The 26,343-nt window shown below is 43.2% G+C and overlaps 1 protein-coding gene across 7 annotated transcripts in view; it reads right to left on the bottom strand.

The window, feature by feature from the left end:
• The window catches only part of LOC138763152 (E3 SUMO-protein ligase ZBED1-like), a 212,538-nt gene that overhangs the window by 59,031 nt on the left and 127,164 nt on the right, over window positions 1-26,343 (bottom strand). For 3 of the 7 annotated variants that reach the window (XR_011357352.1, XR_011357351.1, XR_011357353.1), the window contains exon 2: window positions 17,695-17,762. The gene's annotated coding sequence lies outside the window, so the exon portion shown is untranslated. Of the gene's footprint in view, window positions 1-5,961; window positions 6,138-16,588; window positions 17,091-17,242; window positions 17,346-17,694; window positions 17,763-18,513; window positions 18,656-26,343 lie in introns of those variants that run through there. The other 4 variants (XR_011357357.1, XR_011357356.1, XR_011357354.1 and 1 more) reach the window with 3 other exon arrangements.

Below are 26,343 nucleotides of genomic sequence, written 5' to 3' on the forward strand. Positions count from 1 at the left end.
AATAATAAGAATATATAAACAAAAAGTTCAGGTATGATAAGCTTCTTCCAAGTCTCTATTCACTTGATCGTCATCAATCAAGATCTCTGCAGATTCATTTATTTGCATCTCCTCCAATCGATCTTTCTGTATTTTCTTATTTTTCTCCTTCTGGATACCATTACCATTTTCTTAACTCCATTTGGTTTTTGCAATTGAGAAGATGAAGACAGACCTTTTTTAAGATCGGGCAAAGAATTAGCAAAAATCATTGGATCTCCATCATCTTCAAAAAACTGAGATTCATATTCCCCATAAAATTTTTTTTAAAACAGCAGGAAATCTAAAAGCAAATTTGTAACCCTTCTGCCAGAGGACTGGTTTCGCTGAATTTATTTCTTTATTTCTTTTAATATTTTGACTAAGATCCGCAAAAAAAAACTTTTCTGTTCTGAACCATCAACGGGCCTTCATGTAGTTGTGCATTTTGAACTGCCAATCTTAAAATCAGTTCTCTACACTGATTCATAAACACCCGACCAAAACAGATCAAGGTGGTTGACCAGGCAGTGGTTTCCTTCTGTGGGCCCCTATCCAATTCCAATCTGTTCAGAAACAAATCAGAACCTAAGACATCAGGTATCCATTTTTGAAAGAATTTTACTGGTTCAGAGCCTTCAAAGTCTTCTGGCAAACCCACTATCTTCACATAATTGCTCCAGCTCTGATTTTCCAATGAGTCAATTTTCTTCAATAAATCACTTTTCTCGATCCTCCATCCAATAAAAGAATCATCAAAGGTATATTCAACTTTTGTTGACACTGATCAATAACACAGACACTGTCCTCCAGCTCATCTTCCATCTTCTTAACCTTATCTTATACTTTATTCTCAATCCTTGCATATTTTGCAACATCATCTTTAACAGTTGCAATGTCCTCCATAACATTTGAAAGCTTATTATTAACAGATGTAAAACCCCAAGAAATCTGCTGAGACATTGCCTGAAATGGTGGTTCAAAGTAGTCTTTACGTTTCGGTAAATGCCGACCCTGAGCTGCAGCAGGTTCTTCTTGTTCACTAAATTGAAGCTCTTCTTCTGAACTTGCCTCTTTAAGTTCTTCCATTGCTCCTGCTCCCAGTTCATCTGCTTCCACCACTGTAACTTTTTTGCTTCCACCCCCTTGGGTCTTGGACCAATCCAGACTCGCTGGACCAGTGAGCACCAGACACACCCCCCACCCCGGGAGAAAAATACTTGGGATAGTGGACGTGCGCGAAGACTTTTCAACTTTTGTGGAAGAACGTCACTTTGCGTTGGCATCATCTTGTCCGGGACTTCACGGCACAGGCCCCAGCGAAATTCCAGGAGTAGCCAGCTGACGTCGCTGGGAGCGAGGAGGAATATTAACCGAGTCGCCTGGATCCAGTTCTAAGGTAGGCTTCACCTTTTCCAAGCTCAACAATTGCTTTAAAATTGTTTTTTTTTTCATTGCTTGAGCCCTAATTTTTTCATAGTCATTTCATGTTGTTCCAATAATACTCTGTTAAAATTTATATATTTAAAAGGGCATTTTAAAACAGGTTTTTCACAAATCCATTGGGAGATGACTACCCACGCCTCTCTCCTACGCCATCATGCCATGCCTCACCCCCACCACCCCCCCGTTTGAAATGTTCTATGTTCTAGAGCCGAAACGCAGATTGATGGATTTCTATCCACGGAAGCTACCTGATCTGTTGAGTTCCTCTAGTAATTCCTTGTCTGCTCAGGTTTCCAGTTTCTGCAGCCTCTCATCTCTTCGATGGGTAGCTTTTAAAACTGCTCCCAGGTGCACCAATCAATCTAACCCCCTTTGAAATAATTACTCGTCCTTATGCAATCTGCAATATTTTTCTTCCTCTTTAATGTACTGGATTGTGATCAGATACTTTGATGACTTAATTTGTTTTCAAATATTCCTTGTCAAACCCTTGTGCTTGTCTGAAGGGCAAGTTGAGCTCACAAATGTAGATACTTATGTGCGGAGAATGTGAGAAGTGCTTGGTCGTCGGGGGCATGAGCAGCCAGCAGCAACGATGCTCCCAGCACTGAATAAATAGATGATACTGTCACTTCTACCTTATTTTCACTGTTGATTAAAATTGAGGATTTGTAAACCCCACAGGAGTAATGGAGATTGAAGTGTCCATTCTCATTAACTCTAGGTGACACTCATTCATTTTGGTTCAATTATATAACATATTTTGATCCATAGGACATGTTAAAAATACATTTCTATGCAATTTAACAGGTTCTGGAAATGGTTTCATTCATTGGAATCATAAATTTCTTTACGTTTCTTCAATTTGTGGGGAGTAAGAGGTAGATTTAATTCCTTGCTGCTCAGATCACAGTTCTCCTCCTATTTCTGGCATTATTCTTCCCTTTCCAACACCATTCCCTTACCAAGGGTCATATGGAGGTGGTTTCTCTTTGAGGATGCTCTGGGTCAACTAGATGCTGACATTCCCTCTGTTGCAGTCTTCCTCTGCCAAGAGCCACCTTGCAGGAGAGCTCCTGAAAATGAGCTATCCATCCTCCAAGTAAAAACCCAGTGCTGGAGAAACTCATCAAGTCAAACAGTGTATTTTCTACAGCAAAGATAAAGATACATAACCAATGCTTTGGGCTTGAGTCCATCATCAAGGTATGAGCAAAATGTAGGCAGGTGCCCAAACCAAATAGTGGGGGGGGGGGGGGGGGGGGAGGGGCAGTGGGAGGAGCACAGTCCCACTGACAAGAGGTGGATCAAGGAGGGAGGGTACACTAGCAAATGGGGAGTGGGGATGGCTCTGTGAAAGAAGAGGGAAGGGGGTGGAGAGCTGGAGAAAAGAAGACAGAGGAAGAATGAGGAGTAGGCTAACAGAAACCGGAGAAGTTGACATTAATGCCATCTGGTTGGAAAGTGCCCAGACAGAGTACTGGGTGGCGCTTTTCCAGTTTATGGGTGGCCTTTGTTGGACAGTACATGAGGCCATAGACATACATCCATCCTCCAAGTTTTCTTCAGGACATGCAAGACCCGTAACAGCTGCAGCAGCACACACAATGAAACAGGAGAAAAGGAACAGGAGGAATCAGGAAGAGATCAGAGTCAATGAGAGTTTATTGTCCACCAGCGTTGTCTCCGCTCCATCCTCAACATTCATTGGAGCGACTTCATCTCCAATATCGAAGTACTCGAGATGGCAGAGGCCGACAGCATCGAGTCCACGCTGCTGAAGATCAAACTGCGCTGGGTAGGTCACGTCTCCAGAATGGAGGACCATCGCCTTCCCAAGATCGTGTTATATGGCGAGCTCTCCACTGGCCGCCGAGTCAGAGGTGCACCAAAGAAGAGGTACAAGGACTGCCTAAAGAAATCTCTTGGTGCCTGCCACATTGACCACCGCCAGTGGGCTGATATCACTTCAAACCATGCATCTTGGTGCCTCACAGTTCGGCGGGCAGCAACCTCCTTTGAAGAAGACCGCAGAGCCCACCTCACTGTCAAAAGACAAAGGAGGAAAAACTGAACACCCAACCCCAACCAACCAATTTTCCCTTGCAACCGCTGCAACCGTGTCTGCCTGTCCCGCATCGGACTTGTTAGCCACAAATGAGCCTGCAGTTGACGTGGACATTACCCCTCCATAAATCTTCGTCCACGAAACCAAGCCAAAGAAAAGAAGACATAATACAATGTGCAGATGTATTGAAACTCTTACTTGCTGCAGCTGAGTACATACATAAAATGCTCCAAATAATTGTATAAATTACCAAGACAGAAGGAGAGAAAATAAATATTAAAGAATTGATAAATAATATCCATTTACAGTTATTGTAAGAAAAAAAAGTTATTAAGTAGGGGACCAAGGGTTATGGGCAGAAAACAGGAGAATGGGTTTGAAAAGAATGGTAAATCAGCCATGATGGAATGGTGGGCAGACTCAATGGGCCGAACAGCCTAATTCCACCCCTATGTCTTATTGACTTATGTTTCAGCAGGGAAGTTAGGGTCAGGGTAGTACAGGGAGGTGATCGTACCTGGTGCAGAGTGGGTAAGTAGAAGCAAGCTGTACTCATCAGTAGATGGAATGGGGGAATGAAGAGGGGGAGCAGCTTTAATGTTTAGGCAAAAGAGACAGGAGGGAGGAGAGGAAGAAATGCTTAATGCACTGACTGCTTATATTCTGGAACTCACTATCAACAAGCAGTAGCAAATCGGGACTAAAAAGAGAAATGAACAGAGGGTTCAAGTACATGGAGAAAGAGAAGAGGGAAGGGACTGATGGGATTGGATGCATTTCATGAACTGAGTGACTTCTTTCTGTGCTTTATCCATGTTCTAATCCTGCCATTTTTATAATATTCCATAGTAGCCTTTTGAGTTGTTTATGTCACTGATGGGAAATGGGTTTGCATTTGTGATTCAATAACTAGCTCTGGTATTCAATAATTGGCTCTGGTATCAAAGGTTCAGTGTAGAAACAAAGACTCATTCATTTGGGCCATCTTCCTAACATGTAGTTATTGGGGAAACATGAATGATCATTGGGTCAGTCATCTCTACCCAGCTGTAGAGGCAGAGATGGTGATTAGACATTAGATGGACTGGGAGGCAAAAGGACTTCACACCAGGCTGCTGGAGTCTGGCTCGTGGGACCCAGGTATTGGGACTGGGATTGGTGAGGGGATTGATGACGAGCTGGGATCCTGAAAGGTTTCGGGTGTGACCAGCTTCCCGAATGTATTGAGGATTCGGATCCAAAAGCTCAGGTTCTCTGCTGGAATGTGCAGGAGGCTGCAAGAGCGCAGGAGGTGAAAATCACGGGCACTCGGTATCTCCGAAGGAACTCTTTTGCTTTTTCTCCTCTTGGTGGCGGCACCAGACCAGTGGTGTCTCTTTGTGTGTCTTTACATCAGGCTAACATTGACAAATTTTGTGCATGATATACAGTACATGGCAATAAAGGAATCTGAGAGGAGCAGAGGAATGTAGAGGACAGGAAACATTCAGCACACCCTGTGGAAGTCAGATCAGTATGAAGTACTGATCCACTAACATCAGCCATTGGCATGTTACTGAATTGGAAGCAAAAACAGATCCCAAACTTGGGAGGCTGGAATTAGAACAATGAAATGAATAAATCATTGAGAGGCTGATCATTTTGGGTTATCCTTCACTGAAAGGATAAGAGAATTAAATTTTCACAGTTTACACTTCACTTCATAAACAATTTCCTCTGTGTTGGTCTCTGGTCTAACGATTTTCCTATGGTTCACCATTCACATCTCAGCTTGTAATAGTACTTCCAGGGAGTACCACGATTGAGAGTGAGTTCTTAACCCCTCTCCATCAATGATTCAGCACAACCACTTCTTTAAACAACCTCTGATCACTTGAGGGGTTTACTGAGGATATCTGTGTTCAATTACTTCCAAAGACGTCACATGAAGCAGGTACAATTTTCCAGCAAAATTCTCCCTCTTTGTGAAGCAACTCTTTTGTCAGCTTGTTGCCATGCCAGAGAAAACAATTGCTTTATTTTCTGTAATGTAGGTGGATAGTTTGACAACTTCTGTGGTTAGAAATGTAGTAGCTATAAAATACTTCAAAAAATGAAAACATCTAACAGCTTTTGCTTGAATTAAGCCACAGACAGTTATGTTGAAGTGTGTAATACATTACACTAGTCAGTGAAATGAGGATACCTGTATGTGGACAGAGACTCATAAACATAAAACAATCTCCACGGTGAACATCTGCTGTCATATTGTTTTTCCAAGGGAATGAATACAAAAAACCCTCACCAAACCAGTTTGATTACCTGCTCCTGAAGTTGTTCCCCCCAGTGCCTCTACTTTGAGTGCAATAATTTATAATTATATTGAGGCATGCCTTCACTTACACTGTAATTTACACGGCTGCTTCACATGAGAAGGTAAAATCTCTGACCTTTCACATGATTCAGGATGGCGGAGCTGTGATGATGTTAGACTCCAGCCAGCACATCATTCCATTACACAAATCAGAACGCGTTTGTTTTGATAACACCGCACAATGCCATTTCCCAGTCACAGGCTGTAATTACTGAAGGTCATGCCAAGCAGCAGGTTTTGTTTCTTTGGAAAGGCAGTGCAACCTGATCCTGTGGTTGCTGACAGAGTGGCACAGGTGTTTGTGCAGGGAGCCACTCTTGAAGTTGATGCATTTAGCCTTCCTTGCCTGCCTAGCAAAATCAGAATCAGAATTTATTGTCATGAACATGTCAAAAAATTTGTTGTTTTGCAACAGCATTACAGGATCAAATATTTACTATAAATTAGATTTGTATAAATAAATTAGTGCAAAAGAAGGGACAGTGAGGTAGTGTCTGTGGTTCATTGTCCATTCAGAAATCTGATGGCAGACAAGAAGAAGCTCTCCTTGTGCTACGTTCATCTTCAGGTTCCTGTACCTTCTTTCCCATGAAGAGGGCATGAATTGGGTGGAGAGGGTTCTTGAGGATAGAGGCTGCTTTCTTGGGACATGGCCTCAAAGGAGTGAAAACTGATGCCCATGATGGCACTGGCCGAGTTCACAACTCTGCAGTTTTTTCCTCTCCTGTATATTGGCACCTCAGCACCAGACAGTGATGCAACCAGTCAGAATGCTCTCCACAGTACACCTGCAGGAGTATTTAATGACATACTAAATCTCCTCAAACTCCTCAAGAAATAACCTTTCCTTTAGAGAATGGGGAAAAAAAAGGGATAAAAAGAATAGAAAATTGTTTTTCAGGAAGTAGATTCTTATCCTTTGAACAAATGAGAGATAAGTACAATATAACTGGAGATACAGCGCTGGCATATTACCAACTGAGATCCTACTTGAAGAATAAATTAGGAAGCAATTTGAGTTTACCAGAGGGAAGTAACCTTGAATATGTGATTACAGATACAATGTTAATCAAAAGATTTATAACAAATATGTATATTAAACTGCAAGAAAAGGAGAATGAGGAAACAAATGGTAAAACTAAACAAAAATGGGAACAAGATTTAAATATAAAGATAAAAAAGGAAACATGGGAGAAATTATGTTCTGGAACGATGAGAAATACAATAAATACGAGGCTACGTATGATACAATATAATTGGTTACACAGACTATACATTACACCGCAAAAGTTAAATAAATGGGACCCAACAGTATCTGATAGATGTTTTCGATGTAAAAAAGAAATGGGAACAACAATTCATGCAATCTGGACATGTGAGAGAGTAGAAAAATTTTGGAATGATCTCAATCAGATATTAAATAAAATAACAGAAAACAATATACCAAAGAATCCAGAGATCTTTCTCCTAAGTAACATAAAAAACAAAGAATTTGGAATTGATTTGGAGGATGCACAAAAAAGATTTGTTAAGATAGCCCTAGCCATAGCAAAAAAATGTATTATGTCAACCTGGAAATTGGAAGATAATTTGAAAATACAACAATGGTATATAGAAATGAATAAATGTATTCCATTAGAAAAAATAACATATAGTTTAAGAAATAATATTGAAATATTCGAACAAGTATAGGAGCCTTACATTAAATACAATAGCGAAAACCTACCGGGGACAAACATTACCTAAGTTGATGGAAGGAGAAGGAAAGAAAAGAATGGACTCAGTAGAATTCTGGTGTATTTTTGTTGAATGACAACATTGTCTGTCTGGTTTAATGCAACCTAGATTGTATACCTAAAATGGATGAGAGGGGGGGGTGGGGGGGTGGCTTGGGAGGAGGGAGGGGGGGGAGAAAAAGTCACTGTATATGTGTGAAAAAGAAAAAGTGTACATCATGGCTAACGTGATTTATGGTGTGAAAAATAAAAAAATTTAAAAAAAAAGAAATATAGCTGCTAGCGAGTCTTCTTTGTAATTGCATCAACCCTGGAGGCCCCAGGACAGAGTTGCTGGTTTCATTAGGTGATAGTCAAGGGTGGTGGGACTGAGGCACTTTTATTGCAGCAGTGTTGACAATCTTGTGTTTTTCCTGCATCAGGCTTTAATTTCTTTTCTCTTTGTACTATTGCCCATGTCTCCTGTTGCTTCAGCTCAGCTGCGTGAAATCCTCAACAGTGACATTACAAACAATTCCAATCCTTTCAGCAAAGAACAAGAAGCTGGATGGACTCAGCAGGTCAGGTAGCACCCATGAATTTCCTCTGATCCTCACCCTCTCCCTACAGACAGAGATAAGGTTCCTCATCCTCACCTTTCACCCTACCAGCCTCTGCATTCAGCACACCATAATTCGCCATTATGCAGAACCCACCACCAGAGATATTTAGCCCTCCTCATCCCTTTTCACCTGCCACAGGGATCAGTCCCTCCACAACTTCCTTGTCCGCTCATCTTTCCCGTTCACCTCACTGTTATCCTGGTTCTTCCCCTGCAACTGCAGAAGGTGCTCCACTTGATATTACACCTCCTGCCTTGCCACCATCAGTTTTACATTTAATTCCAAAAGAAACATACAAACTGTGCACTCCCCAAGTGACACCTTTAGGAGGTCTCCCACTTACCAAGAACACCTTTGCCAGGAAACAACCTATCCCAATCCATACTTGTCAGATCCTTTCTGATTCCATCAAAATTGGGCTCTCTCCAGCTTAATACGTGCTTAATGAGATTTTTGGATTATTCGGCTCTCTTCCAAGGAAGATGATTCCTTTGCATCTGAACTGGAAAGGAACCAATATCATTGTGGGAACATTTGCTGGTACTGCTCTGCGGGGGGGGGGGGGGTTAAACCAGAGTTTCAGGGAACCAGAGGCCAAGGGCAGATAACAGATAGTTGTGAAAATAGATGTTGTTAAGCCCGTAGACAAAGACAGAAATAGAAAGTTTGAGCATGGTGGGACTAATGTTCTGAGTTGCATTTACAGTATTTCAGTGTAAGGAGAATTGTAGGAAAAAGATGAGTCTAGAGCACACATGTCAAACTCTGGCCCGCGGGCCAAATTTGGCCCGCGATATAATTATATTTGGCCCGCAAGATCATTTCAAAAATGTATTAGAGGTGGCCCGCCCTGCAGCGAGAGCCGATGCTGTTTTTTGGTAATGTCACCCCCACCATCCTCCCCCTTCATTGCACATCCTTCCCCATTGTAAAACGAGAAATTGTAACACGAGAAGCCTGTCGATGTCATCAGCCGGCAAGCCAGTTGGAAGGCTCCCCGCACAACCAGTCACTTCTCCCACCTGTCGAGCAGTGCGGCAGATGGGCGAGCGCCTGTGATTTCCTGTCGGCGCGACGGGCATGGCAGGCTGCGCATGGCCCCCGGGCAGCGCGAGCCCCGCGCGACTGGCACCGGATGGCCCTTCCACAGCGCGAGCGCACTTCTCCCGGTCGCCACAGCCTTCAGCGCTTGCACCCGCGTGGACCCCAGGGACGGCTGGTTCGGACCTGCACTTGAAGAGAGAGATGGTGGCTGTCCGCAAAGGCTGATCGGCAGCGCGCTGGGCCTGAGTGGGTGGGTAAGCAGGGGTGGGCAGAGGGTGTAGGTGAGGAGTAATGGGCAGGGGAAGTTATGGTGGTGCGAGGGGCAGATAGAGGGAGGGATGGGTAGAAGGAGGGGTGCATAGGGAAGAGGTAAAAGGGGAGGGGCAGGGCGAGTAGGGGAGGGGTGATTAGAGGGTGAGAGACGGGTAGAGGGAGGAACAGGTTGAGGGGAGAGGCAGTAGAGGGGCATGTATAGGATGGGGTGGGTAGAGGCAGAGCGAGTGGAGTGAGGGGTGAGTAGAGGTTGGGTAAAGGACTGGTCAGGTAGAGGGATGGTGGGTCGAGGGTGAATAGAGGCCTAGAGCCTGAGGAGTGAGCAGGAAATGCTGAGTCCTGATGCAGGCCAAAATGGACACAGCCTGTGAATGCTGACTACATCTCCACAGGGACCAAATAGGTTTCCCTCAGGTCAAGCAAAGGGTGAACTTGAGCTACCTACTCCTGACCTGTAACATTATCCTCCTAAAGTTATATCCTAAAGTTTAACATTACATATGTTGAAAGAAGAGAAAACATGCAGATGTTGTTGAAAATTTTCAATAAATATTTAGTTCGGCCCTCGACTTAGTCCAAGTTTTTAATTTTGGCCCTCCGTGAATTTGAGTTTGACACCGCTGGTCTAGAGCATGGATCAACATGATCAGAAGACTTACTTATATAATCAAATCTTTAAAATCTATAACTTTGAAACTGTTTTTTTCTTATTGGATCTGAATACAATCAGCTGCCTCTGAATGAAATTCTACTCTGTAGTTAGAGATGTCAATATCAAGTAAAATGACCGTGCCCTGTTGGATTTTTTAGAAAGCTCACTGAGAGTTTGTATTTTCAAGTCTTGTAAATTTTGATCATTCTGTGCCCATTTAAATTGTTGAATGGGTGATCTGCTGGAAGCTTGTTATTTTTATCTGAGCTTCTCAGAATTACAATTCAAGTGCAGAAGTGATTGGCAAAGTAGCTTTGTGTTGATGAGAATCTAGTGCACATTGCCAAAAAGAGGTGAGAAGCTTGATCCCACGGGGTTCCTATTCTATTTTCTATGTGAAACCGGCATTATTTTTTTTAATTCTCAGAAATGTCAAAAAATGTTTGCACTCTGTCAAACATCTGAGTGTTTGGTGAGGTGAAGGTAACTTGGACGGTGAATGGGTCCTTCAATTCTACTAGCATTCACATGGAATTTTCAATTCCACATGTCAGAAATGACACAATATCACTTTTTTTGTGACCAGAAAGTTTTTATTGCTGCATTCCATCTTCAGGTGTTCTTCCAATTCACTTGACAGTGTGAGCAATAGTCTCCTATTGGTACTGGGATGCCCTAATGATGTGAAAGAGTCCACAGGACTTGGAGGAAATGGAAGAAGAGGTTAATGACATCCAAGTACACGAGATTAATCTCTCAGGAAGGGTTGGGCATTCACTAACAGGACTCCAGTTACCTCGACAACTCTCTAATTCAAGATGGTGGTGCTGCCAGAGCTGCTGTAGCAGCAGCGCTACCACTGGTGTGGACCTGCGGGGTCCAGCCATCCAGTTGACTGCCATTGGCTCCACATGGGCTTGGAACAGTGGTTTTATTTGAGATCCTGCAACGCAACCATGGGGACAGCGCCCAAGGTGGCCCAAGCAGCCATGAGGGGTTGCAGACTCTGGGGATGCAGTGGACTGGAGCGGGGCACTAGAGGACGGGATGATCACCCCCCATCTGAGAAGGTGAAAGAGATGGCCCACAGGACCATGACCACAGCAGTGAGGAGGCTTTGCGGCTGAGGGACCAGTGCAAGCCATGGGCTGCTGGCAACTCGAGGCAAGGAATCCACGGAAGCTGCGGGCTTCTGGAGACTGCTGTCGGGAAACTCACACTGGGCTGCAGACTGCTGTAGACTGGCTCGAACTGGCCAGAGAAGTACCAGGTATTAGAACCGGGATGCAAAGAGGTGCTGATGGCGCCAAAGGGACCCTGACTGCGTCGGAGGTTCAGATCTGGAGTTCAGGTCGCCAATGGTTTGGATTGGACTCTGGGTTGCTACAGAGGCTGTGGAAGTGCTGGAGGTAAATCTACGGACACTCTGTCATTCTGGGGGGGCGGGGGAAACTCTCTTTTGCTTCTCTTTCGCTGACTGTAGGTCTGACTATAAGAAATGTAAGAGGCGCTTAGGCAATTTCTGCCGGTGGCGAATCTGTCTGCCTTGCAGCAGGCTGTGGTGTGCTGAGGTGCAGCAAGCAGACACAAAACACAGAAAAGACTGTACTATAGGCTTTAATCCATTTAAACTCTATTGTACAAAAGTAGTAGTCTCGATAGCTGCACATGTGACTGGCCAGGAGGGCTGATTCAAGTCTACATGCAGGTCGGTGATTAACAGCTGGCCAGGAGGAGTCAGCCTTCCAGATGGTCTTCCTGCAGGTACAGTAGTCACTCCCTACATTAGGCTGGTGGGCACACAGCCCAGTGCTGTGGTTGCATCACCAGATTCACCCTCTTCTTAAAATAAGTCCGGGAGGAGTGTCAAGGTGCCTGGTAGTATTTCCAAGTTCAGGTGGTCCGTCTGTACCTCTGCGACCTTTGCAGGGTTGGCTCCTGGTCAATGATTGACGAGGGCGGGTGGTGGTGTGATGTTGTAAGGGGAAGACGTGGAAAATACCTCTCCTGGCAGAATTAATTAAAACCCGACTTTTTAATTTTTTTTAAAAATAGTGGATAATTTTAAAATTCTTTTAAAGGTCTCAAAAAATGGCTGCAAAAAAATCCAAAGCTCAGTGTTTAAAAAAAAAAGGCTACAACAGGAGTAACTGAAATGGAAGAACCTGGGCCTACCTGGAAAATTCAGCTTCCGATCTTGATTCCTCTCTGACCTCATTCAGTGCAACCTCCTTGGGTAAGAATTCAGTCTCCAGCGCCACCTTCTCAAGGAGATGGAGAAGATGGCGCTGGCGCATGGAAAAAGACGACAGGGATGACTACTGAACAACCGCACACGCGTGGTTCATTGCGCATGCGCACAATGGACCCGACCAGTTCGGAGCCTGCGGGCCTGACAACAAGCACCATCGCATGACAGACAAAGACTAGACAAAGAGCCCATACACAGTTTCAACCATTAGTTATATCTACAGAAGAAGAGGAGGTCAGAATGGAAGAAGAAAGTTATGTACCACAGTCGCAAGGAGAGGAGTCAGAAGAAGAGGAGGAGATCAGGGTAAAGTGGGTGCATATTATGTTGCTCCAGAACCTTTTGACCCACAGATTTTAATGAAATTTCTGAAAGAATTGATTCAATGAGTGAAAAAATGGATGTAAAGTTTGCAGAAGTAAGAATAGATTTTACTGCACAATTGGGAGCTATTAAGGAAGAAATGACTGTAATGAAGACAAATATGGAAAAGTGTATTAAAACTGTTGATAAAATTAAAAATAAGGTTCAAAAGTTTGATGAAAATTTTCAAGATTATCATGTGGAAGTAGAAGAATGTAAAGATACCATTAATAAAATAGAAGATTTGTTTACGGCGTGGGAATTTCAGAAAAAGGATTTATTGCAGAAGGTTGACATGTTGGAAAATCAGAGTCGGAGAAATAATATCAAATTTGTTGGTCTTCTTGAAGATTTTGAGGGTATTAATCCAGTTTGATTTTTTCAAAATTGGCTGCCTGAAATTTTAGGACCTGAAAATTTTCCAAATGGATTGGAACTTGATGGAGCACATAGAGCTCTTAGAAATAAAACGTATCCAGGACAACCACCATGCTCTATTTTGATTAAATGTTTACATTATCAAGATAGAGAAATTATTTTGAAAATGGCAGTTCAAAAAGCCAGGGAACAACAAAGCCCCTTAATGATTCAGAATAAAAGAGTATTTTTAATGTGGATTTGAGTAATGCTATTGTTAAAAGAAGAAAAGAATTTAACCTGGCAAAGTCAATTTTATGGAAGAAAGGATATAAATTTGCTTTTTGATATCCAGGAGTTCTTAAAGTTTTTTTTAATGGAGAATACCAAGCACAATTTTTTGCTAATTTATCTGAAGCTCTGGAATTCGTCAATTCTTTGCCTAACAACAAGCAAAATGGCAGCCAACGTTATTCACCTCAGCAAATGGAAAAGAGTCAAGATAAATCAAGGGAAGAGATTTCAACAGAAAGTCAAAAGTTGACTGAAATTCAAGTTGAAATTGATGGACCTTGAAGAAGCTTTCCATACATGACGGACTGATTGATATCAATTTTTGATAATCTGTCTGGGGGGGGAAGATCCTCTTTTTTCCGCTTTCTTCTTCCGAGGCCTTGTGCACCAGTGGCAAGAGCCACTTCTCTTAATAAAGGGGATTAGTGCTGACCTAACCAGCAATTTTTTTTTTTGTTTTTCTTTTTTATCTTATTGTTGGGGGTTTCTTACTTCCCATCTTTGGAGATGCTGTGGAACTAAGATGAGCCAGGGTGAAATGGGAGTCAAGTATTTTTGAAATTATATTATGGTGGTACATAGATTGAATTATGTGACATTTAATGTGAACGGGCTCAATTATCCAATTGAAAGGAAAAGAGTTTTCGCTCATATTAAAAAGTTGAAAGTAGATATTGCCTTTTAGCAGGAGACTCATTTGACTGAGAAAGAACATCAAAAATTGAAAAGAGAATGGGTTGGTCAAGTTATAGCTTCATCTTTTAATTCCAAAGCAAGAGGAGTGGCTATTTTAGTTAATAAGAAGTTACTATTTAAATTAGAATCAACGGTTATTGTCTCTGTGGGAAGATTTGTTTTGGTGAATTGTCAAATTTATTCAGAATTTTGGACTTTTATGTTGACGCACCTAATGCAGATGATGAGAAATTTATCCAAGATGCTTCCTTTAATTTGGTAGAAACAAATGGAAATATAATAATAGTTGGACATTTTAATTGTTATTTAGATCTCAAAACTCTCTAATAAAAACAAAAACTGCTAAAAGAATTTTGACGTTAATGAAAGATTTGAATCTGGTAGATATTTGGAAAAAATGAATCCCTGAAAAAGAGATTATTAATTTTATTCACATTGTTTTGATTCTTATTCTAGAATAGATTTTTTTTAAATTTCAGTTCATTTGCAAACAAGAATTGAATATGTACAATATAAATCGAGAATTGTATCAAATCATTTTCTATTATTGATGTCATGTTTAAATTCTGATAAAACCGATTCAATTTATAAATGGAGATTTAACTCTTCCTGATTAAAAAATGTAGAATTTTGTAATTTTATGAGGAATTAAATACAAATATATTTAGATATAAATAATAATTCAGTTGATAATAAATTTGTCTTATGGGATGCATTAAAAGCCATTTAAGAGGTCAAATAATGCTATTCAACTAAAATTAAGAAAAATTATCTTAAAGAGGTAGATAAATTAGAGAAAAATAATAATCTTGGAAAGAATTTGTAAAAAGATTCTTCTGAGAGAAAAGGTTGGCATTAACAAATAAATAAATGTATTATAATTTGATACAAACATATAGAATGGAGAAATTAATTGATAGAACTAAACAGAAATATTATGAATTAGAGAAAGAGAACAGAAAGGTTGTCCGAAGCTGACTGGCCCATGACGGCAGCTCCCAGTGGATGCATGTGGCAACAGTGTGGTCGGGTGACCCGACCGGAAGAGAGGCCAGAGGTGATGTCATCAGTGAGGGTGGATGTTTCATCTTCAGTGTGGGTGGAAGTCAGGTGGAAGAAGATGGCAGTGCCCATGGTGAGCACACAGCGACGCTACAGGTGTGTGGCTGGACCAGAAGTGATGTCGGCATTGCGGGGGGAAGTGGCAGCCGAGTAATGGTGCTGCCCGGTCCTCACCCATGCATGTGGCTGGAGGGGTGGGGGGGGGGCTTCCAGCTGATCGTGGAGGGCCGCAGCACTCCCAGTGGGTCTAGAGAGGCACACCTTAGTAAAGTGGCCTTTCTTACTGCATTGGGAGCAAAGCGAATTCCTCGCCGGGCAGCTCTTTTGGGAATACCTGTCCGACCCACAATGGGACCCACAGTAATTACAGCAGCGGGTGGCATCGGCAGAGGCGATCGTCTCTTCTCTGTAGGCACCTTCAGTGACAGCAGTCGCCAGCATTGGCCAGGCTGGAGATTGGGGGAGTTGGCCATCGAAAATTTCTACATGATGGGCTGCAGCTTCCAGGGAGTAGACTACCTCCATGATTCTGGTAAGGGAGACAGTATTTTCCTCCAGCAGCCTGTGTCAGGTGCCCCTCGATCGCAACCGTCACACAGAGGCATACTGGATGAGTTGCTCATCCTCCCCTTTTGTCACCCCAGTCTCAGTCAGGCATGGGCGAGCTAGTTTACACAGAGCCCCCAGATAGGCATCTGCCCTTTCACCTGGCAGCCGCACCCTGATGCTGAGAAGGTACCAGGCATAGAGCACATTTTTCGGGGGCCTGTACATGCTTTCCAAGAAGGCTTGTAGTCCGAGCAGTCTCTGATGGTTTGGAAAGTGCAGGGGCCCAGTTTGGTGCGGAGTACCACGAGTCTTTTTTGGTTCGTGTTAATCACCTCGGCCTGCGTCTGAATGATCACCTCAATCGCATGCTTCCAGATCTTGAAGGCAACAAGGGCATCCGGTTGTTGGAGGTCGATTTCCAGACTCCCAATGGTGAGGAACTTCTCCATGGTTTTTAAATTTTAAATGGATTAAATTGTGGTGTGCTGTGGTGTAGCAAGCAGACACAAAACACAGAAAAGACTGTACTGCAGGCTTAATCCACTTAACCTCTGTTGTCCACCAGTAGTAGTCTTGATAGTTCCACATGTTATTGGCCCAGTGCTGTGGTTGTAACACCACACAGGCAAAAAAGAATTTCATGTAATAGGACACTGTTTTATTACTATGACAATAAATTGAATCTTGAATCTTGAATCTTGTGCGCCCATGTCTGAAGGCCCATCTCTGAGCACACTATCGTGGTACTAGACTAGTAATTCCCAGTCCCAAACATGTCATCCAGATATATGAGTTAAAATCTTACCACGTGGTTTGGACATTTAAATTCATTAAAAGGACTGAAAGTTTAAAACTATTGCAATATCGATAAACCACATCAGACTGAGAGTTGTCATTAATAAAACATCAGCACGTCTCACATGTTGCTGGCCCTGTTCCAAGGCAGTTACCGAGGGAGGGGTTTGGGATTAACAGCCTTTATGGGGAGTCTGAGGGAAGGAGTCACAGATACAGGAGCAGGCCCACCCATGCAGAACATTCATACAGGCCTGCTGGTTCATTTTCCCCTGAATGATGCAGAACGCTGAGGCGAATTGTGATATCTCTCTCACTGGCTGAAATTACTTAACATGCTGCAACATGGAGAACAGTTTTATGGTACGGTCCATTATTATGTTTCTGTGCTTCACTTGATACTTTTAATCAGCCATTCTCAACCCTTTTTTTTTGGCTATGGCTCTCCCCAAGACTCTGCTCAAAGTTCACAGGCCTTCTTCCCTGCAAAGCAGTCAGGTTTTGGTTTCTTCCATACTCTTCTCCTACCGACTACACAAAAAAAAAATTAAGAATATTTATGTTACATGAGGTGAAAACAAGGCTTTTACTTAAATGTGCAGCAAATCCCGTAGAGCCCCCGTGGAGAATGGCTGCTTCAAAATAAAGGAATTCATCCCATATACATAGCTAAACACACTTACTGGCTAATAGATACTTGCTCAGCACATCCCTCCTTCATTCTGATGAAGCTTTGATCCATCATAATGCCTCACTGGACTACTTATGGGACATTGTTCAAATCACCTATGTAGGATGTTGATAAGGGGAAGAGTAAATGGTGAATCCAAACACTGGACAACGTGTCTGCTTCATTGCTGTAAATTCCATCTAATTCCATTCAGCCATGTATCTCTTCCATCCTGTGCAGCAACTTGAAAAGTATTTTGAAAATACTTCAACAAAATTATTTGACATCTGACTTCTGCAATTTCAGTCACATTTAACTTGGCAAAAAAACATTACTTATTGTTGCCTCAGTTGGCTTCCTTTAATCCTCTTTAAAAGTGGGAGTCAGCAGGAAACAGATACATCCCAAGACTGCAAACCCCAATGCTATTGGTGACCTGGATTAAACGATAAAGAGGCTTCGTACCTTCGTTCCTAGGAGTCCACACAGGGGTGAGGTGCTGCTGGAGCTCACCAGTCTCCACTCCGGCACCTCTGTAAAAAAAGACAAAATAAATAAGCGGGGAATTTAAAGTAGTGGGGATTAACAGCAGCTACATATTAAATACAGCAGGGATTTTAAGGAAGCAGGTGTTGGAGTGGGAATGGGGAGAGTTATGGGAATGTGCGCTTGATGTCAGATACAAGGAGTTACATTCTACGGGGAGTTTCAGTTTGAAGCCAGTGGCGATGAGGATGAAAAATCCACCCTCCGGAGAATGGGATCTACGGTATTTCTAAAAAAGGAGATCGGAGATGAAAATTTAGTGAAAAAGGAATGACATCGGGTGACAAGAGCAAGCACTTGGCAGTGGGAAAAAGAAAAGGTAGAAACTCAAAAAAGTGAGCAAGAGAAACTGTAAAATGGAAGAGAGGAAGTCAGACACCAAACTCAAGAGCTGGGGCTGGGACAGCTGGGAAACTGGGGCCAGGACAGTCAGGGAAACAGGGGGCAGGACAGCTGGGGAAACAGGGGCGGGACAGCAGGCGGCCAAACTCAAAAGCCATAGCCGAGTCAGCCAGGGAAACTGGGGTTGGGATTTGTGGAAGTGTTGAACCAACGGTGCTTCAAGTTCTTACAAAATAAGCCTGAGGTGGCACAGGAAAGTAAACAAGTCGCATGGTGCAAAGGAATAGTTAATTTGCTTCATCTCATAAAGTGTGGAATTAGATCTGTGAAGTGGGAATCAGCAAGATGGATCTGCCAATGGAAGGTATAGAAACCATTCTGAATACATTGATTTACGATGGGAAGGTATAGATGACTATTATAGCTGGAGGGGAAGGAACTGTTGGTAGGATGGATGGGCAAATGAAGCTGTATAGAGCAGTCAATCCAATCATCCAGCCCACTGGCCTGAAGAGGACATCTTGTGGGATGTGCCCAGGGTGATAGTATGGGTTACTATCACCAATGTATATATTTGTATATATTTACATATAGCAATAGTGATTGGCTGAGAGCCATAGCCACGCCTACTGGCAGGTCATAAAGAGCTGCTCCTAACCAGACCCAGGTCAGTCTGGACTGGTCGACCTCTTTTGTTAATAAAAGCCTTGGTTTGAGTCAACAAGTCTTTGAGTCATTCGACGCACTACCTCACTGGCAGGCGCTTTACACTGCTGACCGACCAACGCACGATCTCATTTATGTTTAGCAGCAACCAGCTGGGTAAGATCAAAAATGACAAGATTGCCAGGTGGAGAATCGAACTCTCTACCTTCAACTACGACATTCTGTACCAGCCTGGCAAACTCAATGACCTGCCTGACGCCCTTTCCCGTGGGACATGCGCCAGTGTACAACTGGACTGGCTGCAGAGACTCCATGAGGAGCTCTGTCTCACAGGGGTCACCAGGTTCGCCCACTTTGTAAGGGCCTGCAACCTGCCCAATACGGTCGAGGAGATCCGCTCCATGACTCAAGCCTGCCCATAATGTGCTGAGTGCAAGCCCAACTTCTTCCGGCCCAAGAAGGCCCACGTCATCAAAGCCACCCGGACCTTTGAACATCTTAGTGTAGACTTCAAGGGGCTCCTACCATCGACAAACCATAACACTTACATTCTCACATTGATTAACAAGTACTCCTGCTTCCTGTTCGCTATTCCCTGCCTGGACATGACCGCCTCCTCAGTCATAAACACATTGCACAGCATCGTCACCATTTTCGGGTACCCCAGTTACATCCTCAGTGACTGAGGGTCCTCGTTTATGAGTGTGGAGCTGAGGCAGTACTTTCTGGAGTGCAGTATTGCTTCAAGCAGGACCTCGAGCTACAACCCACACGGTAAGGAGCAGGTTGAAAGAGAGAATGCCACCATCTGGAAAGCAATCACGCTTTCCCTCTGGTTTAAAGGCCTCCCCACCACTCGCTGGCAGGACATCCTCCCAAATGCCCTACACTCCATCAGGTCCCTGTTATGCACTGCCACCAATGCTACCCCGCACAAACGTATGTTCTCGTTCCCACGGAAGTCGGAATCGGGGACGACCAGACCAGCTTGGCTGATGGTCCCTTGACCTGTCCTGTTGAGACGTCATGTCCGGTACTCGAAAAATGACCCCCTAGTCGACCAGGTAATGCTGTTACACGCGATCCCGCTCTATGCTTATATCGAATACCCGGACAGGCAGGAGAACACGGTCTTGGTAAGGGACCTGGCCCAAGACGGGTCTAACATTGTCATGTTCCAACCCCAACCTCCATCCAATCCTCCCCTAGGTTACATGCCAGGACAGCGGGACGAGCAGTACCTCGCAGACGACAACTGCAGCAGATCGAACCAGCCTATGGCCAACAATGACTGTGGACTATTCTTCAGACGTGCCCATGGTATGAGCTATGAATACAAACTAATCCACGTGATTGCACTTGACAACGTTTCCTGAGTCACACTGTAACATGAGTCTCACACTGAGATCAGTTAATGAATGGAATGTGAGATTAATGTTAAAGAGAAAAACTTTGCTTGGGAAAGGTGAAGGACTCATCCTTTACTTTGATCTTCAAAATACATCATTCACTGATTGTGATAGTACAGATCTATCATCAATGTATATAGTGTATATAGTTACAGTATCTAGACTGTGCTTACCGCGATTGGCTGAGAGCTAAGCCATGCCTACTGTCTGGGCCTTAAAGGGTTGTGTCCTTAGCCAGGTCGGATCATTTCGGACTGGTCGGCCACCTGTGAAGAGCTCCTGTCTTTTGCTAATAAAAGCCTTGGTTTGGATCAACAAGTCTTTGATTCTTTCGACGAGCTCTACACTGATATTCCAGATTCCGACTGAAAAGCACATCCTTCTTTAAAGTAGATAATATTTCTTCAGAATCGTAGAGCCATGCAGATTCAATTTGTGAATTGTCATGAGAGTCACTCAGAAGGAACATTGGAACAATTCAAGGATTTAATTTCTGCTCTCAGCTACTCCACACATTCCAAATTTTCAAGATTCCTTTATTGTCATGTAATAGTACAGAACATGTAATATTAAATTAAATTGCTTTCTTCCTGCTTTAAGGAAAGCCGAGTCGCCATTAGTATCGCCAGTCCTCCTTACAGTAAAAGAGAAGCAAAAGAGTCCCTTCAGAGTTATTGAGTGCCCGTGGAGTTGCCTCCAGTGCTCCCACGCCCTCTGCAGCTGCACACACTCACGTTCCATCCAATGGCAACCCAAGGTCCAGATCCAAACCTCCAACATGATCTGGAAGCCTTTCAGCTGCCAAGGCTCTTGTCCTTTGCACCCTCACAAATCCTGGCACTGATACCTGGTTCCCATGATCCAGGGTCCAGCAGCTTGCAGCCCGTGCAGGTCACCCAACTACAAGTTGCCTGCAGCCCGTGAGGGTCGCTCAGCCGCTGAGCTTCACGCTGGCCTGCTGCCATGGTCACTGTCCTGATGGGTTATTTCTTCTGCTTCTCCTTTTCAACATGGTGTGTTCTCCCCATTTCTGATGCCCTGTGGTGGTCCATTGCTCCCCTGGAGTCCAAAACCCCTCTTGGCCACTGCCGAGCACAGGGCTGCCATCTTGATGCAGAATTCCGTGGTTGTAGGATTTAAAATGAGAACACCATTGGCTATTAAAGCTTGAATGTAACTGTCAGCATAGGACTGGGCAGTTGAACTCTTTGGAGAAGAGATATGTCTCTGGTCCCCACTCTCCTGGCTGGGCACCAGCAGTAGCACTGCCATTACAACAGCTCCAGCAGCTCCGCCATTTCACCTTCTTCTTTCCCAATTGTGTTGCAAAACCCATTAATTTCGGGTGGTGTGAAACCAAATCTTATGGCAGCTGACAACAGGGTCAGATGGCTTAGACCCCTACACCCATGGCACAGTTGTGTATTGTCACCTCCTGTGTTTTAATTGAACAACTCGTCTTCTGATGGGTGAGTATACGAGTGTGGACATGTTCATTCACAGGAGAAATGCTAGTGTTGGGAAGTGAACACCTTTCATCCTTACACCGTGTGAGGCTCTTAATAGAAACTTGGCTGCCATCTCAGATTAGACAAAAGAGAACAATTTTTCCTTTTCAATCTCCTTGGCACTGACTGAATTGGACATTTTAGAAGAAGAGGAAAGAGGAAGGTGAAATATAATATGAAAGTCTGATGGCACCGTGGTTGAAGTAAAAGCACAGGGCTGGAGAAACTCAGCAGGCCAGTGTGTCCTTTATATAGCAAAGATAAAGATACATAACTAATGATTCGGCCTTGAGCCCTTCATCAAGGTATGGAAAAATGTCAATAGGTGACCGAATTACAAGGTAATGGGAGGAGGGTTGGGGGAAGGAGTCTGGTTGCAAAGGCAGGAGGTAAAATGTGGAGAAGGGAGGGAGGGCACAGCAGCAAGCAGGGGGAGGCAGGATGGCTAGGTGAATAGAGAGGGAAAGGGGTGGAGAGCTGAGGGAAAGAAGACAAGGGGAACAGAAGAGGAGGGAGAATGGAGAGTAGATTAGCAGAAAGCAGAGAAATTGATATTAATGTCATCTGGCTGGAGAGTGTCCAGATGTAAACTGCTCCTCCAATTTACAGGTGGTCTTGGTGGGATAATTCATGCGGCCATGGACAAACATGCAAGTATGGGAGTGGGACACAGAATTTAAATGGCTGGCTACTGGGAGGTCCCTGCCTCTGATGTGGTCAGAGCTAAGGTGCTTAGTGTGCCCCGTCTCTCCAATGTAGAGAAGGCCACAAAGGGTACACCAGATGCAGAAGATCACTCCTACAGATACACAAGTGAAGTGTTGCTTCATTTGAATGGCCTGACTGGGGCCCCAGTGAAGGATGAGGAGTGGGCGCAAGTATGGCAAGTGTGACTATTTTTCCCATGAGTGCAATATTTATTTCAATCTTTACCCATTGATGTTCTTGAATAACATATTAATGAAGAGGCAGCTATGATCTAATGTTTGCTCTGATTACCTTCTTCCAAATTTATATCGATTCTAGAATTGTTCTGTTTATACAAATGCAAATTAAAGGGGTATTTTGTATATAACCATATAGCCACATAACCATTTACAGTGCGGAAACAGGCCATGTCGGCCCTTCGAGTCCGCGCCGGTTCACTTGAATAACTCCACTAGTTCCTCCCTCCCGCTCTCCGCCCATAACCCTCCAACCCCCTCACATCCATGTACACATCCAACCTTCTCTTAAATGACAGAAGGGACCCTGCCGCAACTATCTCCCCTGGAAGATTATTCCATTTTGCCACCACTCTCTGAGTGAAAAAGCATCCTCTAACATGTCTCCTAAATTTTTTCCCCCTTACCCTTAACTTATGACCTCTTGTTCCAACCTTCCCTGCCCTCAAGGGAAAAAGTCTATATATGTCTAGTCTATCTATTCCCTTCATAATTTTAAATACCTCTATCAAATCCCCTCTCTGCCATCTACGTTCCAATAAATAAAATCCCAGTCTCCTTAATCTTTCTCCGTAGTCTAGATGCTTTAAGCCTGTAAATCTTCTCTGCACCCTTTCCACCTTATCTATATCCTTTCTATAATTTGGAGACCAGAACTGAACACAATACTCCAAACCTGGCCTCACCAATGCCTTAAAGAGCCACAGCATCACTTCCCAGTTCCTATACTCTATACTATGATTTATGAAGGCCAACATACCATATGCCTTCTTAACCACCCTGTCTACATGGGAACCCACCTTCAATGCACTCTGTACCATAATCCCAAGGTCCCTCTATTCCTCTGCGTAACTCAATGCCCTCCCCTTAACTGCTTATGTTCTATTTTGGTTATTTTTTCTGAAATGCAGCACCTTGCACTTGTCTACATTAAATTCCATCTGCCAACTTTCAGCCCACTTTATGTGCCCACCACACTCTCCTACAATTTAAAGTAGTCCATAGGGCTCACATTTCCAAAGCCAAACTATCTTGTTTTTATGTGGATGCATCTCCTCATTGTGATAAATGCAATGGAGATGCTTCATTAATTCATATGTTCTGGACATGTCAGAGTCTTGAGAAATATTGGAACGAAGTATACTAAACTTTCTCTGCACATTTTATTTTAAAGTTAATTTTCAACATTTGGTCATTTTAATGAGAACATAAAACTTATGATCATTTTATACTCTTCCTACTTAACTTTGAAGTTTTAAATCCATGTTTTCATAATGCAGAATGTTTTTTTTTTCACTTTATACCCACAGCGATTTAACCTTGAAAGATGTTTATAGTGGTTATAGAATAATTATTTCAATTATTTCTGTCTTTTCAACCATGCTAATTCTACCCATTAACTTTCCTGTTTGAAATTTGAGCCAAAGATCATCTTTTGCAACTTGCAACTAACAAGATTCAACATTCCTTTATTGCCATGTACATTATACACAAGGTATGGCAACTTTTGTCTTCCGTAAAGTCATACAGAGAAAACACAGCATTGGTGTCCCCACCAATCAGAGAAAGTGAAGCAAAAGAGAATCCTTTCAGAGACACTGAGTGCCCGTGGATCCGCCTCCTGCACTCCTGCAGCCACACAACCTCCTATCCATTCCAGCAGAGAATCTGAGCTCTTAGTTCCGGAGCCCCGATATGTTCGAAAAGCTGCTTACATGTCCCAGACCCCTTCGGGAGCCCTGCTCGTCATCAGCACCCTCACGAATACCGTTCTCCAGCAGCCTGGTATGAATCTTTCCGATACCAAGCCCTTTGCTGGTCCACTGCTATGGTCTCCTATTCTGTAATGCTTTCTACCAGGCTCTCCCACTCGGCGTGATGGGGGTGTTCTCCCACTTTGATTCCTCCAACAAACACATATTTCTCTCCCCACTCTTAGCACTTTAAATGCATTGCTCTTCACAGCTTGCAGGCCCACTCTTTCATGTCCACTGAACATTCCCTATTGTGTGGCAGAGAAAAGGACAACTTTGAGTTACCTATCAGTGTACTGTGACAACCAAATAATACCAACAGAACCATGAGCTGGAGTTAAGTGGTGTGTGGTTGCAACAATAGCTAAATCAAGAACAGATGGGGGCCAGTTAATAGACAAAAGTTGAGACCTGCTGAGTTTTTCCAGCACTTTTGTGCATTAATTACAATCACAACATCTGCAGATTTTCTTGTTTCATGCAAATTGGAAGTCAGATATATCGTGTTTACCTAACCCTCGGACAATGCTCTCAGAGGCTAGATGCCGCGAGTTGTGGAAACCTTAACTCACGTCCTCTGGTTTTTATCTTATCTGTACTCAGTGGAAAAAGTCTACATACGTTTAATCTGTCAATTCCCTTCTTAATTTTAAATACCTCAATATCAGCTCCCCTCATTTTTCTATGCTCTGGGAAATTCTTTCTATCTTACTGCACAAAATCTTAACTGCACAAATACCTCAAATTTGACCTCACCAATGTCTTATACAACTTTACCATAACATCCTAACTCCTATACTCAATACTTTGATTTATGAAGGAAATATGCTAAAAGCTCTCTTTACAACCCTATACACCTGTCACGCCACTTTCAGGGAATTATGTATCTGTATTCCCAGATTCCTCTATTCGATCACACTCCTCAGTGCTCTACCATTTACTATGTATGTTTTTCTTGGTTCGTCCTTCCAAAATGCAACACCTCATACTTGTCTGCATTAAATTCCAGATCCCTCTGCAAGCTTTGAAAACCTTCTTCATTGTCCACAATGGCTCCAGTCTTAGAGCCATCTACAAATTTGCTGATCCAATTTATCATCCAGATCAATGATATAGATGACAAACAACAATGATCCCTGAGGGACCCCACTAGTCACAGGCCTCCAGTCTGAGAAGCAATCATCCACCACCGCTCTTTGGCTTCTCCTGTAGAGCCAACTTCATGCAGTTTTCTACTTTACCATGAATACCGAGCACCTAAACTTTCCTGACTAACCTCCCATGTGGGACCTTGTCAAATGCCTTATTAAAGTCCATGTAGACAACATCCACAGCCTTTCCTTTATCAACTCTCCTCTGCTTAAACATGACCTACTATGTACAAATCCATGTTGACTTTTTGTAATCAGTCCCGGGCTATCCAAGTACTCGTATATCCGATCTCTGAGAAAAACATTCCAATAATTTGCTTTCTACTGACATCGGGCTCACCAGCCTTTAATTTCCATTGTTACTTTTGGAGCCTTTCTTAAACAACGGATAACATAAGCTACCCTCCAATCCTCTGGCACCAACCCCATGGCTAAGGACATTTTAAATATTTCTGCAAGAGACCCTGCAATTTCTACACTAGCCTCACTCAAGGACTGAGGGAATATCATCAGGCCCTGGGGATTTATCCACCCTTATTTTTTTTAAGACAGCAAGGACCTCCTCCTCTTTAATCTGGATAGGTTCCATGACCTCACCGCTTGTTTTCCTACCTTCTCTTGAGTTTTGTGCCTGTTACCTGAGTAAATATTGTTGCAAAAAACCCATTTAAGATCTCCCCAATTTCTTTTGGTTCAATACATAGCCAACCACTTTGATCTTCAAGGGGACCAATTTTGTCCCTTAGTATCCTTTTGATCTTTCTTTTGGAATATTTTATTTTTGATTTTCAACG

This window comes from Narcine bancroftii, chromosome 5, assembly GCF_036971445.1.
Source record: "Narcine bancroftii isolate sNarBan1 chromosome 5, sNarBan1.hap1, whole genome shotgun sequence".
NCBI lineage: Eukaryota > Metazoa > Chordata > Chondrichthyes > Torpediniformes > Narcinidae > Narcine > Narcine bancroftii.